Below are 19,292 nucleotides of genomic sequence, written 5' to 3' on the forward strand. Positions count from 1 at the left end.
GCCTAAACTGGTTTGCTCGCTAGGCGAGCAATTCCTTCGCCTAGCGAACCCTTCGCTACGCCACTCGCCTAGCGAAGCTTGCGAATACCAGAAAATTCTGGGCTTCATTCTGAGCCCATTAGGTCATAAAAAGAGCATTATAAATACCACAACTTCAGTCAGAAAAAAGGGGAACAAAAACGGAACGGAGACGGGAGATAGAGAGAAGGCACAGCAAACCCGGGAGACTAACCTAGAGAATTCAGAGCAACCCTAAAGGAAACCCTGAAGGAAACTCATCCGCATCAAGGTCACCTCCGCCCAACTCAATCCGACTTGCCAATTCAAGGTTGAAATTCGATTGCAAACAGGTTTGTATCACTATTACCGCTTTATGTTCTTAATTTGCATGTGATATTATAATTGAATTCATAAACATATTTGAGGTTTTGCATGTGAATTTAAGTGTGCCTGAATATTGTGAATGCTGAACCATGTAATTTGTGTATTGGACGCCGTAAGGAGTGCAGCAGGCTGAGGTCATATTGTTCTGAAATTCAAAACCCGCAGCCGCTCGCTAGCACATCGCTAAGCGAGCATGTAGCGAGTATTCGCTAGGCCTTCGCTAGGCGAGGCAAAGGCGAACGTGACAGTCGCTAATATTTTGGGTGTTCTGTTCTATGCTTATCTGATATGTTCTATTTTAATCATGCGTTATTTTGCCTGACATTCCTACTGCTGTGTGTTCTTTTGCGGTGTAATCCTCGATTGCACCCCCATTCGGTATTCTGACCTGTGTGCTGAATGTTGTAAGGGTTCACATATTCCCAGTGTCGCATCCTGCGAAAAATCAACCGGCGAGCCTAAAAAATAAAACACACAGAGTCGCCACTGCGCGTTATTTATCCCAAAAGAGGGAAAGGAAACGCTCAGAAAAACCTGGAAAGACGTGGTCTCGCGACCAAAGAGAGGGTTCGGGAGTCGGTTACGCGAGGGGAAGGTATTAGCACCCCTCACGTCCTAGGTACTCCTAGGGATCCACGTTCTAAAATAAAGAATAGGTTGCTAAACATCACACACACACACGGGGAACGCAGGTGGGGTTAAGAGGAAAGGGCTCGATAAGGCATCACACCTTATGCCTACATATCTCGTCGGGAACGAGAATCAGAGCCACTGTAGTTCGGCTTACGCACGCACGCACGCCAAATAACACAAAACACACAAGCAAATGGCAAACATGGAGCCCGACAACCACTTGATGGAATTACGTCAGCATCCGAACCAAAACGCAATCAAAACGGCAAACATGGAGCCCGACAGCCAATCACTGGGCTTACGTCGGCATCCGAGCCAAAACAAACAATCAGATAACAAGTTAACACACACAAAAAAGAAAAAGGCGCCCGGAGTGGTCTCGCACGACCACCTGCCTACATACCTCGTCTGGAACGAGGATCAAGGCGAATGTAGTTCCCCTTTACAGGGGAGAAACTCTCCTAACCAGAAACAGAGGGGAAAACACGACACTAGGGAGCTGAGACTCGAGCCTAATGTTGTCATGCAAAGTCGCCCTAAGTTCAGGTTTCTACCTACTTGCATCAGTGCAATCTAATCCTAACCAGGAAAGAAGAAAGCATACAAGCATACATCATATATCAAATGAGAACAGGCATCTCCAACAATACAGACAAATCAAGCAAGCATGTCAGACAAATAATCACAAAGCACCCACTATAACCAAACAAGAGGCTCAATCAATGGGATTTGACCGCCGAAGCGAGTCGTCTGTACAGGCTGGTTTTGCTCTTAACCTTGCCATTACGAGGCTAAGGTGAAGCAGATGAAAAGGTGAAGTGAGGATCAGACCTCACAGCTCATATCCCTAACCAGGGAGAGCATCTGACAAATGAGCATGGGTCCAGAATGGGGGAACCCTTCTATACTCAGAGACTCTGACTCAATGTGCACTGCACGGGATCTTGGGTTAGGATCTCAATGCTTCAACCATGTAATGGGAGCAAGGAGAAGACTCAACTGAATAGTGGGGGGTAGACTGCATACCCCTACCTTCCACCAATTGCCTTATTTGAAGGACTTTCACCTGCTTGGGCTTAAAAATAAACAACCACAATCATTGCCTCTTAAGGAGGACTTCAGACAATTTGCCCGGCCCGGTAACAGCCGGGTCTCCAGACTACATGAAGTCAAGAAGGTTATACCTCTATGCAAGTTGCTTAAGCAAAGCAAAAGTTCACAAGGAACTGAGCAACTAAAGTACCTGGAAACAATCAAACTCAATCAGTATTCAGACAAACAAATCATAAACAACAAGTGTACAATCAATCAGTTTACACAAACTATGCACAACACAAGGCAAGCTCAAGGCCTAAGCCTAAGCTCCACAACCTACAAAACAATGTTATGTTAGTATACAAACATCAACAACATCAATTGCATTTAACTTAGATCATTCTCCATGTGCATTATGCTTTTGATCCTGAAAAATCAAGCAAACATTAGCAACTAGACCACTAGGCCAAGCCTAGGGTCCAAAAGCAAGAAAAAAATTTAAAACAGCAAGGTATTCACCAACCAAACTCAAATTAACATCAAACAAGAGCAAACATCATTGGTCTCATGTTTATATCATTCACCATGCTCATGCTATGCTCAAAATAAGGCAAATTGGTTCAAATGAGGCACCAAACATACAAACAGAAGTATTGCATTCACATCCATATCAAAACACATCCAAAAATTCTCAAATAAATTACACCTAAACAGAACCTAATCAAGGTCTAGCATACCAAATTTGAGCTTAATTGGGCAAATGGAACTATGCCAATGAAAATCAACAAAAACAGACACAATAACATGCTCCAAATCACCACATCAATGCATACATCCACTTCAAAAATTCATAACTCAATGAAAACTAAAAAGAAATGGATGGGACCAAAACAGGGATGTCACATTATGTGTCTACAACATGCATGCCAAATTTCATGACCATACAATTCCATATGAGGATTTCCCAATCATTCTACCAACATGTATCATATGAGCTTGCACAAATGACCACCAGAAATGAAAAATCATGATCAAATTGAAAATGCAGTGTAAAATTCCACAAAAAATCATACAACATCTCAACATCCCAACCAATCCTCATGCAAAATTTCAATCAATTCTAACATGTATAGGTCACTCAATTAAATCCAGAAAGTTGACATCAAGAGGTGTGACACAAATTGTCACACCTAAGTTACAAAAATCATATCTCAATGGCCAGGCATCAAAAATACATGAAATTTACATATAAATGAACATCAACCAGTCAAGCATCATCACAAAAATTGCCAAGAATTTATTTTGCAATATGAACATTTCATGATCAAATTTGTAAAATGTATCAAAAGTGGACATGTGTGAGAAAAGCCTATGCCAAATAATAATTTTACCAAGCACAACTTTGACCAATAGGTCAAAAAAGTCCTACACAAGTCAACAAAGTCAAGGAAAAAATTTCCACAATTTTCTGATTTTTCTCCTATTTTTTATGCATTTTTTAAGGTGTCATGGATTTTTTAAGAATTAAATCAAATTAATTAAAATTCATAATGGCAGTTTCGTAATTAAATAGGCGGGGGCGGTAAACAGCCAATTTGAATTTTCAAATGGTTCCACGGATCTAGCACGCGTTCATCATCATCTTCAACTCAAATATTTCCAGAAATCTCAAAAAACCTCAAGAACACGCATCCCTCAAATCCTAACCAAAACGGACAAATGGATATCCGTTGGAACCGCACGAATGTGTAGATCACAAATATCAACTCCAATTAACCTAACAATTCCTAAATCTCATGAATCGAGCAACCTAGGGTTTGGACATGAAACTTCAAACTAAGATTTCTCCTCCTATGGTTCATCATTCACGAATCTAAACATATCATTGTTCTCTACATCAAACGCACTATAGAATGCACATAATCACGAAGCATTTGATGAAAGTCGAATTTACACCAACCTGGAAATGGCAGTGTGCAAACAGCTGGAATTCGAGCTCAATTCAATGAAACAGTTGCACTATAAGCTCTATGAAAGTGATTGGAATGCTCCAGATCCATTGCCATAGCTTCTATTGCTCACAATTTGATTTCACCATTGATGCTCCTTATGCTACAGTCGCGATTCAATGCTCCTCATACTCCAATCTTCCAAAACAGTTGATGTTGATGATGATGTGAGTTCAGATCAAAAGAAATTTCGAAAAATGGTTGAGATTTGGTGAAGAATTTTGGAATTGAAAGTGTTGAGTTCTTGATGAAATCTTGAGAGAATGAGAGGTTTCTAGATCCAACTTTGGAGAATGTGATTTCTGTTATGATTAGAGAGTGTTTAGGAATATATATGATAGCTTAATCCTCCACTAATCATGTTAATTAGCAAAATGGAATTGTTAAGTGAAAATGCAATTTCCAAATGAGGGTAAAAATGTCAATTCCATATGACAGCTCATGCCAACTGTTTTGACACCTCACACAATCTCTAAATATCATATGTGAACCATTGCAACTTGTTTCATTCCCATTGGTGGTGTAAATCTCAAATTTACTATGTGTATGCATTTGGTCCATTTTTACAACTTCCATTCTTCAAGCCAAATTCCAAACCATATGCATTAGCCATAAAATGATGCTTCCAACAAGTTTAAAATGCCAATTATGAGGTGTAGAAAAAAGTCCCATTCAAAAATTCCAATTATTTTGAGAGTTGGACAATTTTGCCCCTGGTCCAATTCAGCTGTCCAGTTGAAAAGTGACTTTTTGCCTTGGCCATTTTTGGACAAATCCAATGATGCACCCTTGAAGTACATGTCAAATGGAGTTTGTGCATATAAAGAACTTGCAATTTGGACAAAGTATGTGGAAATTATGGCCTCCTGATTACAGGTCATTTTTGAAATTCACTGAGCCCTAATTTTCAAACCATACATTGGATTTTCAAGTTCTTGGACTTTTTGGAAAGGTGAGAACAAGATCTACAACTTTCATGTTGAACAAATTTTCATTTGAAGCTTCCTTGGACATTTTATTTTGAGGTCAAAAACTTTCCATTTTTGGAAACTTCAATTACAGGTCACTTTCTATTTTTGGCAGTTTTTGTTCTGACTTGATTTTCTTCATTCTTAAGCTTTGAGATGTCATTTAACACTTGTTCCCACATGAATGAAGTATGTCTAACTTGTCTCCACCTCCAAATCCATCAAATCATGTACAGTTGACCACAGTTGACTTTTCAACTGACAGATGAATCAGGCAATGCATAGATCAAATTAAACCCCAATCTTCAACTGAAATAGCTCAAGGGTGAAACCCTAGCCTCAATAAGCACCAAATAATCATAGAATGAACCCCATAACCATCATAAGCCCCATCTCCTGATTAAGCCCTGATTGGCCCAATACAACTGATTAGGGTTGACCAGTGGTCAAAACCCTAATCTCAAGGAATCTTCTTCAATCTTCTGATGACATCCAACCATGATGATGATGATGTATCAATGCAATCAAGATGAAGACCAACATCCATTGAGAATCATGAAACCCTAACTTCACAGCCCAATCCTCAGATGGCCCATGATCAATCAATAAACCCTAGGCTTGCACTTTGACTTCTCCATCTTCTGATCAAGACTTGGGAGAATGGCTTGCACAATGTAACCACATGATATGCAATATGCAATGCCTAATGACCTAAAATGATGCAAATATGTTAATGCTAGTCCCAAGAGAGGAGGGCAAATTTTGAGGTGTTACAACTGCCCCTATTCAATCCACTGTGAACCTGTCGATACGAAATAGCCTCGGCTTTCGGATGATCAGGATGAAGAGTGATTGAATACCAAGAACAGACGAACAATTTGCACTCTGATAGGATAATAATTAACGCCCGTCAGCATCGGCGACGAAACACAATCTCGAAAACGTCGACCTGGATACCAAAATAAATGGTAACGCAGGGATAACCATGGCCTGATCACCACACATCCACTCGGGATTGTTATTCTCTCTTTTTCTTTTTATGCTTTTCTTGAAACCCAAAATTTTCTCTGTTTTTTAGTTTCTTGGACCCCGAAATTTTCTTCACGCAAATGATCCTCGGATCTTTGCATTTGAACCCCAGAAAATGCCTCAGCACTCCTTTTGCCAACGTAATGAACCCCGTTCTCCGATTTGAACCCCAGTCGCCTGACGATAACTCGCGATCGCCAATATGAACCCCGTTCTCCAGAAAATGTCGCAACATCTCCTTTTCTCCGTTTGAACCCCAGGAAAATGCCCCAGCATATCCTTTTCTCCATTTGAACCCCAGGAAAATGCCTCAGCATATCCTTTTCTCCATTTGAACCCCAGGAAAATGCCTCAGCATATCCTTTTCTCCATTCTCTCGTGATAATTCCGCTGGCAACGTCGGAAATAACACCAAACCACTCTGAGGGCGACATGTCAGAGGGTAAACCTTCATAAAGAAGGTAGCATGTGTATCTCTTCCTCAGAAGACACCTATAACGACCTCCATTGGCCTCAGCCAGAGTCTAAGGTAACACATGAACAGAAGATAATCCTAAGGACCTCATCCCGGATGCAATCTTCAACTCCATCTCCATTTGAACCCCAGAAAATGCCGCAACACTTCCTTTTCTCCAGTTGAACCCCGAAATTGCGCTAATCGCAAAACATCCTCTGATTTTATTTCCATCTCCGTCCGATGAAAACCTTTCCTCCAATATCGCACTATTGGGGAACATTACTGCTCTGACGTCATTATGCTAAACTCCTCAGAGTAACGTCTTCACCACCTGTCTCGCACGACAGAAACCTCCTCCAGTATCGCACTACTGGGGAAACACCTTTGATCTAATCACGAGGTTACACTCCTCGGAGTAACACCTCTTCACCTTTGGCAAGAACCACTTCTCAAACAGTAACCACGGCTTGAGACTAGCTTATGCTTGCAATGATGCATGATTGATTTTTTCTGCGTAATGCTCCATAATTATGGAAATGCTACGCTATTATTTATTTTTCTATGCAATATGCCATGTTATTTTTTCATGATGAATGCATAAAAATAAGAACATCCCCCTCAAGGGACTCCTCTGGGGAACACGAGACTCTCGGCTGAGGAACTCGTCACCGCTCCGACTCCGCCCTGCTGGGGAATAGCACTGCCGCTGGGAAATAGGCAACCCTTGCTGGGAAGAACCTCCTTTGCACCCAATCCACTTGAGAAACTGCTGGGGATAAGCACCACCAACACTCTGTGGGGATACAACAATCTTGACTTGCTGAGGATATCAATCCTGACTCTGTTTCGGGAAACCCTCACAGATATTTGCCGACTTCACTGGGGAAATGCTCACAAATACTCTGCTAGGAGAATAGCAATCTCCAGACTCATCTGGGGAGACGTCCATCTATCACCTGCTGGAGATAACCACCTTGACCCTGCTAGGGAACTGCATACTACTCCGCTGGGGACAACCCATGCAATCCATAGGTAGAATCAACTCAGCTGGGGATGCAAAAATTTGTCCGCTACGGGGACTTGGTCAATCCTCTGATAGGATGAACACTGTTGGAGATATATTTCTTTGAAAAAGACCCGCTCCACTCGGGGATAACAACCTTCTGGCCTGGCTGCTGAAGAAACACAGTTCTGAACCTGCCTGGGATAACCATCCTGACTCGGCTGGGGAAGATCACCGATCTGGCATCTGCTAGGGAGTTGGTCCTCTAACTTTGCTTGGGGACCACGCTGGGGGATGAGAAAAGTTGGTACAACACCCGTCGACTCGTCGAACCACGGTATCCACCTCCCAATCTCGTATCAGCTTTCCACTTTTAAGAATTCCCAGACTCGTCTGGACCTTTTCTGCTCCATCATCTTGTATTCCAGATCGCGCCGTGCTCGACGGAAACGTACTCCTGGGATTATACAGGAATTCCAATCTTTCGACTTTGAAGAGTCTTCTTGGTTAATTCCAAAGGTCGTCGTATGCCTCGACGTCGTCTCTCCGTCCCTTCCAACCCGCTTGTCCCTGATCCGACTCTGCGGGGAATTACATACTTTCAAGTCTTCTGACTTTGAAGAGTCTTCTTGATTACCATCAAGGACCGTCGTACGCCGCAACGTCTTCGCCATTTTATTAGTTCCTGAGCGAACTCTCTGGGGATCTATTACAAAGCCTCCACATCACCACCTGCAAGTGAGTGAAAATATCTAACAGTTCCTGCAAAACAGACCGTCAGATAAAACCGTGCCCCAGGCGTGCCAAGATTTCAACACTTGGGTCACTCAACCTTCCAAATAAGATTTCAAGCCTTCAATCTTATAAACATGCATGGGAAGGGAACCTGTATGTCTTAAAATGCAAAGATTCTTTATCAAAATAATCGGATGTTTTTGCAATCAAAGCGGTAATGAAAAACAAAAACAAAATTATTTGACTGAATGTGCATTTTATTGATTGGAAAAGTGTGGCTCAAATGAGCAATACAAAAGGAAGCAATTCCTGAAAAGAGGTAATTGCGCACAAAAGGAAAAATCTATCCTAATGGCAATGTGAAACCCGTGATCTCATCGAGTTCCAACTCGGTTACACCCCATATGTCCTCAGACTCTCCTTGCTTTCCGCCTTCTGAACAAGACGATTCTGACTGGTCCCTACCGGGTATTATCCATGATGCTTTAACCAAAGCACAAACGATCATGCTAGACGCAGTTGTTCGTTTCAATCCCTCTTTTGCCTGGACCGCCCTTTCGGGTTTTCAGTCCACCGGGATACCCTTTTTTGCCCAAGCCGCCTTTTCAGGTTTTCGACTTGCCGAGTGTACATTTTTCTTTTATTTTATCCCTAATTTTTGCCCGAACCTTTCTTTCTGTTTTTGGTTCGCCGGGATGCCCATTTTTGCCTGGACTATTTTATTCTTTTCGTCCAGCGGGTCAATTTATACGAAGTATTTTTTAACTGCGTCCGCATTCACAGGGGATGGAAAATCTTCACCATCCATGGTAGTTAACAACAAGGCTCCGCCAGAGAAAACCTTCTTGACCACGAATGGACCTTCATAATTCGGCGTCCATTTGCCCCTTCGATCGTTGTGAGGAGGAAGGATCCTTTTCAGCACCATATCACCAACGTGATACACCCGAGGTCGCACCTTCTTGTCAAAAGCACGCTTCATCCTCTGCTGGTACAACTGCCCATGACAAATGGCTGCTAGCCTCTTTTCCTCAATCAGGCTCAACTCTTCATACCGGGTCCTTACCCATTCAGCCTCTTGCAACTTTACGTCCATCAGGATTCTCAAAGAGGGAATCTGAACCTCAACAGGTAATACCGCCTCCATCCCATACACCAATGAGAAAGGAGTTGCCCCAGTAGATGTGCGCACCGACGTCCGATACCCATGCAACGCAAACGGCAACATCTCATGCCAATCCTTGTAAGTTACCACCATTTTCTGCACAATCTTCTTTATATTCTTATTGGCTGCCTCAACCGCCCCATTCATCTTCGGACGATAGGGAGAAGAATTGTGATGCTCGATCTTGAATTCCCGGCACAGCTCTGCCATCATCTTATTATTCAAATTAGAACCATTATCAGTAATGATTCTTTCGGGAACCCCATATCTGCAAATGATGTCTCTCTTGAGAAACCTGGCCACGACCTGCTTCGTCACATTCGTATAAGAGGCCGCTTCTACCCACTTGGTGAAGTAGTCAATAGCCACTAATATGAATCTGTGCCTATTCGAAGCTGTAGGCTCTATCTTTCCAATCATATCAATGCCCCACATAGCAAACGGCCACGGAGACGACATTAAGCTCAAAGGATTTGGAGGCACGTGCACCTTATCAGCATAAATCTGGCATTTATGACACTTCCGCACGAAATTAAAACATTGGGCCTCCATTGTCATCCAGTAATAACCTGCTCTCAGCAGCTTCTTTACCATCGCATTCCCACTGGCATGGGTACCGAACGAACCCTCATGAACCTCTTTCATCAATTGGCTTGCTTCTGCATCATCAACACATCTGAGCAAGACCCAATCAAAATTCCGCTTGTACAAAACCCCATCCTTATTCAGGTAGAATACCATGGCTAACCTCCTCAGAGTCTTTCTATCTTTCTTCGATGCTCCCTCAGGATACTCTTGCGTCTCAAGGTAGCGCTTGATATCGTGATACCACGGCTTCTCATCATTAGGTGCTGTATCAACAGCAAACACATAAGCCGGTCTATCCAGACGTCCAACTTCCACACTGGGGAACTGATTCCACCACTGGACCTTAATCAAGGCAGCCAGTGTAGCCAAAGCATCTGCTAGAAGATTCTCCTCTCTGGGCACATGATGCATCTTCACCTTGGTGAAAAACGTCAACAATCTCCTCGTATAATCGCGATACGGAACCAAATGAGATTGATGCGTATACCATTTCCCGTTAACCTGATTTATCACCAGAGCTGAATCTCCATATATGACAAGGTTCTTGATCCTCAAATCAATCGCCTCCTCAATCCCCAATATGCAAGCTTCATATTCAGCTACGTTGTTGGTGCACTCAAATGTTAGCCGGGCAGCAAAAGGAATATGAGATCCTTTCGGCGTAACCAAAACAGCACCAACACCGCTTCCATTCACGTTAACGGCCCCATCAAACATCAGAATCCATTCGGATTCAGGGTCAGGCCCCTCCTCCGGGATCGGTTCCTCGCAATCTTTCGATTTGAGAAACATGATGTCCTCATCAGGGAATTCAAACTTCATCGGTTGATAATCATCAATAGGCTGCTGGGCGAGGTAATCAGACAATACACTCCCTTTGATTGCTTTCTGAGAGGTATACTGTATATCATATTCAGTCAAAATCATTTGCCACCTCGCAACCCGTCCGGTCAATGCTGGCTTCTCGAAAATGTACTTGATTGGATCCATCTTGGAAATCAACAAAGTGGTATGAACCAACATGTACTGCCTTAGTCGGCGAGCAGCCCAGACCAAAGCACAGCAAGTTTTCTCGAGCAGTGAATATCTTGTTTCACAGTCGGTAAACTTTTTGCTAAGGTAGTATATGGGATGCTCTTTTCGACCAGACTCGTCATGCTGCCCCAATACACACCCCATAGACCCCTCGAGGACTGTCAGGTACAGTATTAATGGTCTTCCCTCCACAGGAGGCATCAAAATCGGAGGCTCCTGCAAATACTCTTTTATCTTTTCAAATGCCACTTGGCAATCATCATTCCACCTGACCGTTTGATCTTTTCTCAACAATTTGAATATCGGTTCGCACGTGGCTGTTAGATGAGATATGAACCGCGAAATGTAGTTCAATCTACCTAAGAAACCACGAACCTCCTTTTCCGTTCTCGGCTCAGGCATTTCTCTTATCGCTTTTACTTTTGCAGGATCGACCTCGATTCCTTTCTCGCTTACAATGAACCCCAGCAATTTACCGGACCGCACCCCGAACGTGCACTTGTTCGGATTCAACCTCAGTCTGAATTGTCTCAACCGGTCGAACAACTTGGCCAGATCTACCAAATGCCCCTCTTCAGTTTGGGACTTTGCTATCATGTCATCAACATAGCATTCAATTTCATGATGAATCATATCATGAAACAAAGTCACCATAGCCCTCTGATAAGTAGCACCGGCGTTCTTGAGACCGAATGGCATCACCTTATAACAAAAGGTACCCCACGGTGTGATGAACGTTGTTTTCTCCATATCATCTGGCGACATTTTGATTTGATTATAGCCAAAAAAGCCATCCATGAAAGAAAACACCGAGAATTGAGCTGTATTATCTACCAACACGTCAATGTGAGGTAATAGAAAATCATCTTTCGGACTAGCTCTATTCAGGTCTCGGTAGTCCACACACATTCTCACCTTCCCATCTTTCTTCGAGACTGGCACAATGTTCGCAACCCATGGCGGATAATTGGTGACAGCAAGGAAACCAGCATCCCACTGCTTCTGCACTTCCTCTTTGATTTTCATTGCCATATCAGGTCGAGTTCTGCGCAACTTCTGCTTCACCGGAGGGCAATCTGTTCTCAATGGTAGCTTGTGCACAACAATATCGGTATCCAACCCTGGCATATCTTGATAAGACCAGGCAAAGATGTCGACATACTCTTTCAACAATGCCACCAATCTGCTCTTTACACTCTCCTCCACAGCAGCCCCGATTTTCACTTCTTTCTTAACCTCGTCGGTACCCAGATTCACGACCTCAATCGGCTCTTCGTGCGGCTGAATCACCTTCTCCTCTTGTTTCAACAACCTGGCTAATTCCCCCGGCAGTTCACAATCTTCTTCGTCTTCTTCTTCAGCGAGATAGATCGGATTGTCGAAGTCATACAAGGGTGTAACAGGATTGTTATCAATGAGATCCGGAGAAGAATCGCATCTGCATGAATGTTGATTCATGCATTGCTTTAGAACCGGTGTGAGAAAATTGAAAAAGAAAAATGAAAACACTGCCATTTTTATTTTGTTTTTATTTTTAAACTGCAAAAATAAATGAAAAACAGGGAACACCGCTTTTTGATTGAAAAACATCCTTTTATTTATGATGCGAAATTTGCAAATTATGACATGAGGTGGCCCTTACAATGAACCATTACGTGTCGGGCAACACGTATGGCTTTCATGCATATAAGAAGGAAAACAAGAAAAATATTACTCTTCAAGGAGAGTGACCCGGATGATCTCTTCGGCCTTCCAGTTCTGGACTTCCATCCCTGGTTCGCACGGCTTTATCCACAGGTCCATATAGCAATCGCTGTCAGAATCTTCATTCATCATGCAAATGTGATCTGGATCCAGCATTCCAGCGCTTGTGAAGGTAACCGACGTACGACGTCCTCTTCCTTGTCCGGAGCTTCGGCCCGACTGATATCCAACCCCAAAACGGTCCTTCTTCTCTGGGACTTCCATCATTTTGCCCCAACCAGGAGCCTCTCCACTCTTGACCACCTCAGCAGCCTGCTTGTATGAAGCGATGGACGGTTTCTCCTCTTCTTGCTTAGCAAACAGGGCATTCTCTACCTTGACGGTTTCGAAAGCCTGGCTAGGCGTTTCCCATATTTCACCATCCATCTCCACGTACTTGAACGAAGACAGGTGGCTGACAAAAATGTCCTCCTCTCCGCAGACGGTGACGACTTGACCTTCCCAGACATATTTCAACTTCTGGTGCAAAGTCGAGGTAACTGCTCCCGCAACATGAATCCATGGGCGACCCAACAGGCAACTGTAAGCCGGCTGAATATCCATGACGTAGAATGTTGACTTAAACACCTCGGGGCCAATCTTCACCGGCAATTCAACCTCCCCGAACACGGCCCTTTTAGACCCATCAAATGCCCTCACGATCAGATCAGTCGGGGTCAAAATCAGCCCTTCACAGTTCAGCTTTGCCAAGGCTTTCTTAGGCAACACATTTAATGAGGAGCCGGTATCAACCAGCACATGCGAAAGCACGGCTCCTTTGCATTCCATTGCAATATGTAAAGCCCGGTTGTGGTTCCTTCCATCTACGGTCAAATCCATATCAGTAAAGCCCAATCCATGACTGGCATGCACGTTGGATACGACCGTCTCCAATTGATTGATTGTGATCTCCTGAGGAACATACGCCTTCTTCAGAATTTTCAATAAGGCCTCCCTATGACCCTCCGAACTCAACAACAATGACAGAATTGAGATCTTGGAAGGAGTTTGCTGCAAATGATCAACCAATTTATACTCAGACTTCTTGATTATTCTCAAGAACTCTTCAGCCTCATCATCAAGTTTATTGTCCGACCCCGCAGGCGCCGGTGTCATCACAGGAGTACTTCCATTCTCAACCATAGCCTTCCCCTTTGCCCTGGCTAAAGCCTCGGCCTTTTCTTTTTTCTCTTTTTCTTCCTCCCCTCTTCTCAAAGTATCTGGAGCAAACAGCCTACCGCTGCGAGTGAAACCGCTGGGACCGACATTATCCACCTTTAGCACGGTGGTTTCACTAGCAGATTGCTCTTCAACCTTCTCGCCATTGCAATATACTTCCCCACCATAATGCCATGGCACGGCATCATCTTTGTCATAGGGAATCGGCCCAGGTACCGTGATGGTAACTGGAGCCTCCTCCACCAGGTTAGACAAATCAACCGGATCATAGAAAATGGTTATGGTGGAGACCTCTTCCTCCTTTCCTTCAGCCTTCTCAATCAAGATATCACCATTGTCCATCAGACCCTGGACACACTTCCGCAGAAGCTCACAACCGTTCGCCGAAACTGTGCACTCAGCACACTCAGACCCGCAGCCCGGATAAACCCCATTCATCAGCAACTGCCTCTTGACCTCAGCCAGAGGCGTCTTCAGCTGACCAACATCAAACAGTCCAACTCTATTTTCCCCTGAGATGGCATTCACCCCCCTCTGACCATGCGCAGGCATGGGATTTGCATTGACATTGGGGGATGGAGCAAAATTGATTGCCTTTGAATCCACTAAATCTTGAACTGTGTGCTTAAAAGCTTTACAGTTCTCAATGTTATGCCCAGGCGCACCTGAGTGGAATTCACACTTAGCATTCTCGTCATAGCTGGCTGGCCTTTGATCAGGTCTCAAAGGTGCCAGAGTTCTGGTTTGCACAAGGCCCAAATCCTGCAGCTTCTTGAACAAGAAGGCATAGCTCACCGGAGGCCTATCGAATTGTCTGTCTTGCGCTCTGCCCCGAACTTGATAACCAGCCCTTTGCTGCCTCTGCTGAAAGGGTTGTCTCTGTTGCTGTTGCTGCTGCTGTTGCGGTGGTGCAGATTGAGGCTCAGCAGGAATCGTTACCGCAGCGGTGTGCTGGAAGTAACGGTCCCTACTGGGTCCGCGTTGAGTATAAACGGCACTGGTGTCTCCTTCCTTCTTCCTCTGACCCCCATTATTACTGAACGGCTTCTTCGAACCGGACGAAGACGCAGAAGCATTACCCTGAATCTTACCCAGCTTTAACCAACTTTCAATTCTTTCTCCTGCCACCACAATGTCGGAGAAGTTGGTGACAGGACACCCCACCATTCTTTCTGCAAACGGCCCCTGCAGGGTCCCCATGAACAGATCGGACATCTCGCGATCGACAAGCGGAGGTTGCACCCTCGCAGCCAGTTCCCTCCATCTCTGAGCATACTCTTTAAACCCTTCGTTGTGCTTTTGAGACATACCCTGCAGCTGGGTACGGCTCGGAGCCATGTCTGCGTTGAACTGGTACTGCTTGAAGAAGGCATCTCCAAGATCCTGCCAACTTTTGATATCAGAAGACTTCAGCTTGGTGTACCATTCCAAGGATCCCCCGGACAAACTGTCCTGGAAAAAGTACATCCACAGCTTCTGATCTGACGTATACGCAGAGATCTTGCGGACAAATGCTTGAAGATGAGTTTCCGGACAGGAACTACCGTTATACTTATCAAACGCCGGCGCTTTGAACTTCTGTGGAATAACGATCCCCTCTACCAGCCCCATGTTAGACATATTTACCACCCCGGGCGTGGCATAGCTCTCAAGCACCTTGATTTTCTCAGCCAGCAGCTGGATCTCCTTATTCTGAGGAGGAACATTGTAAGGCACAAAAGGCTCATTCTGCATAGAAAATTGATCAGCCTCTCTATCTTCCTCCTGGTCTTCGTCGACCCCATAGAACGGAGGCACCCAGTTGTCCTTCTGATTCTGACCCGGTTGGCCACCAGCACCAGCATTACCACCAGCATTATTCACGATACCAACAGTCGTCCTCTTTCCGCCGTCTCTAGACCCCTGCCCCTGGTTGGAGACTCCATCCAGGTTAACCCCACTGTTTGCTGCAGAAGCCCGCTCGAGCTTTTCAACTTTGTCAGCCAGAGCTTTCTGATCAACGGCAAAACCCTGCATGATGTTGATCAGCTCATTCATTTTGTCTTTTCAGCTCAAGCATATCTGCACTAGGAAGCTCCATGAGTCTGGGAGTATTTCTTCTGGTATGATATCTGTGAGGGCGAGTTGAGTGCAAAGGTACAGTTCTGCGAGCGCGAGCAATGATTCCTGTAACAATCAAGCACATTAGTAACGAACACCTGCAAAATAAAACACAGTTATTATGATTAATGCATGGATGCAGTGTCTATCCATATGAAGGACACTTTGTCTCTTGATCCTGGCATCATTGAGACAAATAATAATCTGGCATTAATATTCTGTCATTCAGCATTTGATTTCATCGTGTAGATCGGAGCTATGTGATTTAGCATGATACCCCCAACCATGTGTGTGCTCGTGCGAATGCATACAGCAAAGCAAATAAAGCTTGAAAACCATCACTGGATAGAAACCACTATTACATAACCAAAAGAGTGCACAATCAGTGCCATAGTCATACATCAAACCAGATAAAGTCAAATACAATCCTCCAGATTAAGAAAGAAATACAAACAAGTAGATTCCGTCAACAGGCCTGACGGTAATCCAATACGAGTGAAAGATCTAACTGGATGAGGGTCCCGCAGGTGGCCCTATCTTATCTTCCATCCTCGCGAACTCTGCGGCGAACCTGAGCTCGGTGTTCTCCTGCTGTAGTCTCCCCACTTCCTTCTGATGAATCTTCATCTGCCTGAAGTAGTGGTCTCTCTCAGCCATATAATGATCTCTCTCAGCCCTGATCTTCAGATTCTCTGCTTCCTTGACCTTCAGCTTGGTCTCCCACTCAGCAATGAGGCTTCTGACTCGGTCATCCCTCTGATCCTTCACTAAGATTTGCCTTCTCTTCTCATCCTCAATGACCTTCGATGCTCGGAACAGCTTATCCTTAGTGATGTCGTGCTCCCTGTTGGATGGTGCTAAAGCTTGGCTGATCTTCCCATAGTAGGCTGTATCCATCTCAAAGCGCTTGGCCTCCATGGCATATCGCTTGTCTCGATCTTCCATCTTTATCTTGATCTCCTGATTAACTGCCTGAAGATGAGCAACACTTCTCTCCAACTCAGCTTTCTCTGCAAGTAACTGATCTCTGGCCCTCTTCATCTCAAGGAATTCCTCCATGCCGACAGAAGAACTTGGACCCTCGATCCTAGGACATCCCAAATCACCTCCAAGAAATGGTAGAAATGTAACCTCAATCCTCCTCCGCAACCAATCTTCGAACAAAGGAAAATACCGACTGTTGACTTTGCCGAACGGAACTTTACCCTTCCTCTGAACATTGCGCCATGCCCCGGACACCTGCATCACCTTGGCCTGATTGCCTTCCACGGGAAAATAAAAGGACTCCTGAGTCTCACACTCGAGAGGAGGAACCTCCATAGCGAACCCCATCTGTCTCCTAAGAAGCGTCGGGTTGTAATTAATGCAACCCTGCACTCCTATGAGAGGCACATTGGGAAAAGCCCCACAACTGTATATGAAGTCTCTTCCAGCCAGACCATTGTGAGTCCAGGAAATGTCATCAGCCCGCAGACCCATCAACCTAAAGGACCACTTGACACTGGGATCAATCTGAACGAAGGCACCTCGAGAAGGCAAATACCCCTTGAACCACTTGAAAAGCAACTGAGAACAACACCTAACCAAACCCCCACGCAACTTCTCATTCCGATTATGCACTGAATAGTAGACATCTCCGACCAGGGTAGGAATAGGATTCTTCTGCATGAATAATCTGATAGCATTATGGTCTACAAAATTCTTCTGATTAGGAAACAGAACAATCCCATAGATGCTCACAGCAATCAATGCACAAACTGTTTTCCAGTCACCCACAGCAGCATACTCCTTGGCTTTAGACTCCAAGAAACTCAACTGAAACCCAGGTAGCTTTCCTTTCTCCTTCAACCCTTCCTTGACCATTTCCGGGCTCAAATAAAGAGCACGTGAAATTCCAAGGACATCTGGCTCTGCTCTGATAGCACAAAAAGGAATCTGGTCTCGGATCTGAATACCCAGGATACTAGCATAGTCCTCCATCAGGGGTCCCAACAAATAGTCTGGAAATACGAAACATCTCAGCCCCGGGTCATAGAACTGGAGAAGGGTATGGATGGCACTTCTGTCACTGTCACCGAGTCTGAAAACCATCTTCAGGATACCACCATATGCCCCTCTGAACATCCCCACATGGTCAGGAGTAATCAATGCTATCATATCCTTGAGCACCCTAATCTCTGGATCGAAGAAACTGTAAGCAATGTTGTTTTTCAGGCCGGTCCTCATCTCTGAACAGAAAGTCTCTCAACCAGAATCTCGGTCAAAAGTGTCCCTGCATATGGGTAAACATGTGTTAGATGCAATTAATGCAAAATGTAATGATGCTGATGAATGAATGCAATGTGTTGCCATCCTCCAAGCCATCTGACCATCTGCACTGAATCTGGATTCTGAACTGATCATAACCATCTGAGGAACAAATAAACACCATTCTGACCCACGGGTTCCGAAGTAAACGGAAGACAGATACATCATCATCATCATCATCAATCTCTGAGCAGACATTCACAACCCTCCGAATCGGCCCGGGGAATCCGAAATAAACGGATCCCCACTGATAAATATCTCGGCCCGGGGAATCCTGAAATAAACGGATCCCCACTGATAAATCACGGACAGCATTCCGGCGTCTCGGCAATAAATGACCATAAATCCGACTTATAAATATGTCTCTGAATTACTGATCAAAAAGTCACCATCTGATTATGCATCTGAAAGAATCACCCTCCCCTCACAGGCAAATTCTAAACAGGTCATCCTAAGGCGGATAATGGTCTCGACAATCGGGCGGAGATACTCAATGGGTTTGCCCTTTCGGGTGTGCCATTGTAGCTCCCTTAAGATCGTCTAAACCAAAGATCCGGGAAATGATCGGTCACCAGAGTCAATAGTTCAGATGGAGTAACTCAACCAAAGTGGAATGTCCACAGAGGTAAGCACTGTCAAATGAACCTCGTCCGGCTTGTGGTATGTCACATTACAACAATGTGCTGATTTAGCACATGAGGAACGTGAGACCACACTAGTCCTAGGTGTATACTCGGGCCTGGGTTTTAGCCCCACTCAGAACACCCACCCCACACAGAGGAACCACCTGCACAGAGGACGGCAACAACATGATAGTATGATGCATGCAGACATTTATGCAAATATACACAATGGTTAGAATAATAAGTGCAATAAATAACACATACAAGCAACCTAAACTAATCCTAGAACGTTAGGAGAG

The sequence above is a fragment of the Lathyrus oleraceus genome, chromosome 5, assembly GCF_024323335.1.
Source record: "Lathyrus oleraceus cultivar Zhongwan6 chromosome 5, CAAS_Psat_ZW6_1.0, whole genome shotgun sequence".
Taxonomy (NCBI): Eukaryota; Viridiplantae; Streptophyta; class Magnoliopsida; order Fabales; family Fabaceae; genus Lathyrus; species Lathyrus oleraceus.